Source organism: Callorhinchus milii, unplaced genomic scaffold, assembly GCF_018977255.1.
Source record: "Callorhinchus milii isolate IMCB2004 unplaced genomic scaffold, IMCB_Cmil_1.0 Scaffold7, whole genome shotgun sequence".
Lineage (NCBI taxonomy): Eukaryota > Metazoa > Chordata > Chondrichthyes > Chimaeriformes > Callorhinchidae > Callorhinchus > Callorhinchus milii.
This window is the reverse complement of record NW_024704748.1, coordinates 5919116-5921892: the sequence shown is the minus strand read 5'-3', so window position 1 is coordinate 5921892 and position 2777 is coordinate 5919116.

Genomic DNA, 2777 nt, shown 5'->3' with positions numbered 1-2777 from the left:
TGTGGGGGGGGTGGGGGGGGAGGGAGGGAAGGAGAGAGGGAGGCTGCAAAGAAAAGGAAAAAAAGGCAGGAGTGTGGAGTGAGAGGCTTTGTTTTTGTGGAGCTGGGAAGTCGTGCAATGCAATGCAATGCTCTCTCTCTCTTTTTTTTTGCAGTTTGGGAGCCAGTTGCAAAGTGCTCTCTGGTCCTTCTGGCGTTGGGGGTTCTCTCTCTCTATCTCTCTATTTATCTCTCTATCTATCTATGTGTCTCTCTCTCTCTTTCTCTATCTGTCCCTCGCCCTGGTCCAGTCTTTTGGTGTCCTCTCTCTGTCCCTCTGTGTGTGTGTGTGTGTGTGTGTGTCTCTCTCTCTCTCTCTCCAGTCTAGTTTGTACCCTCTGCCTCTCTCTCTCTCTCCCCCCCTCTCTCTCTCTGTGTGTGTGTGTGTGTCTGTGCGTCTCCAGCGCTCTGATCACTCACTACAGCATTGCTACAGAGAGAGAGAGAGTGGCACTTCCTGGGTTGGCCTCTCTGCTCTCTCTCTGCTCTGCACTGCCTGTCTGTCAATGGTCGGCTTCTCAGTGGCGGAGTGAGGAGCCGGGGCGGGGGGACTGGGCTGAGCGGGCAGCCCGGGCTGGGGGGCGCCCTGGGCCGGGGGAGAGCTGCAGCCCGGGGTGGGTCGGTGGGTGGGTCGGTGGGTGGGTGAGTGGGCAGTGGGTGGGTTTGCGGTTAAAGTCCGACCTGTTGCAATGTTTAAATTAAAAAAAAATCCTTGCATTTTGATATAGCGCTTTTCGCGTCGGGGAGACGTCCCAAAGCGCTTCACAGAACACACTGTAAAGTGAATCGACTGTGTATATATTTGTGGGCGAACGCGGCGGCGGCCGATTGCGCACAGCGATGTCCCACGAACAGTGGCGGATTGAAAATGACCAATTTATTATTGGTTTGGGAGGGATTATTATTAGTATTATTATTATTATTATTATTTACGAACTCCCTGAGATATTACGACAGTTTACAATAAGATTCTTATTGCAAAGTCCACCGGGAAAAAAAAAAGGAGCTGCAATTGGGAAATAATATTTTACACTATTTTGATAAGTTGTATGATGTCTATTTTCCACGTTGCGTTTTGGGGTGAAAAAAAGTAAAAAACGCCCCCGTTTTTTATTTCTTTTAATCGTTTGCAATGTCTTAACCGTTGCATTTTCCATTCGGGATGTTAACCCTTTTGCATTCGAGACGGCGCTGCATCGCGTCTTCCGAGACGTCTCAAAAGCGCTTCCGCGGAATATACTGTCAAGTGAATGGGCTGCATATTTTGTGGGCGAAACGCGGCAGCCGGTGGCGCACGGCGGCGTCCCACAAACACTCGTGGATCGGGTGACAGTCGGGGATTTTTTGGGGGGAGGGATTGTTGCCCCCGGAAGGCGATCCGCTAATCGACTAACAATCGGGTCCTCTCTTGCAATTTTTCTTTTATAATATTTACATCTCTCCTTCCATTTCCCTTATCCTTCCTTGGTTCGCGCTCTCTTCCCTCCTTCCAACCCTCCCTCTCGCCATCCCTTTCGCTCCCCCCTTTTCCTCGCCTCCCATCTCTCTCTCTCTCTCTCGCCTCCTTCCATTCCCCTCTCTCTCCTTTCATCTCTTTCTCTCCTGCTCCTTCCATCCTTCCCTTTGGCTCACTCCCTCTCTTTCTCTGCCTTTTTTTCCCCTCTCACCTTTGAAGTCTGTTCCTGCCCACACAGAATGGAAATCTCCTTGTGGTGCCTAATCTGTGAAGCTTTTGCACCTTTGGACGTTGCCTTTTGGACCTGACGACAAATGGTTTCCCAGAGAGATTGCTGCCAACTGACCTTTAGCCCACACGGGATTACATTACACAACCTCTCACAGCTCTGCCAAGGGAGCTCCACCAACTAACTCCCCCCCCCCCCCCCACCCCACCGCCTCTGCTTTCTGCCAGCGCACACACCATCTAGCGATTGGTAACTGATTAAGTATATATTTTAAAAAAACCTCTCTCTCTGCCCATGACTGACCAGGGTGTGGAGTTAACCTAACTTAGTGAGAAGGTATTTCCAAATAATAATAATAATCCTGGCATCGGATATAGCGCCTTATCACAGCGTTGAGACGTCTCAAAGTGCTTTACAGAATATACTGTAAAGTGGATTGACTGAACTTTGTGGGCAAAATAAATTGACAAGTGCATGTTCCACTCCAACAATGTCTCTGGGATTTCCATGTGTAGATGGGATGCACGGAATGCTCAGTTTGATTTACTCTTAAGCACGTTGATGAGTTTCCACAGGAGTGTCAGACATCCGGCTGACACTGATATTATTGGCCAGGACACCGAAAGGACAACAACAAAATTACATTTGTATAGCACCTTTCACGTGAGGAGGCTGTCCCAAGGTGCTGGAGAAACTCCCTTTTCTTTTCCAATAGTGCCATGAGATGCTTAATGCCCACCCGAACAGGCAGACGGGACCTCGGGTTAATTCATCCGAAGGATGGCACCTCCGTCAATGCAACGCCCCCCCCCCCCCAGTGAGAGTGCTACCAACTGAGACAGGTTGACACATTTAATCGGTCAAAATGCCTGAGTGCTTCACGATTTCTGTCAAGTGTAGTGACTGTTTTTATTTGCAGATGTGCCAGCCATTTCCGTATTGTGAGTTCCCATCAACAGCCATTTGAGGGGAACACCTGATGTACGTGGGGATTGTTGGCCAGGACACCGGGAGAAACTATTTTTTTCTTTTCCAATGCGTTCACGGGATCTTT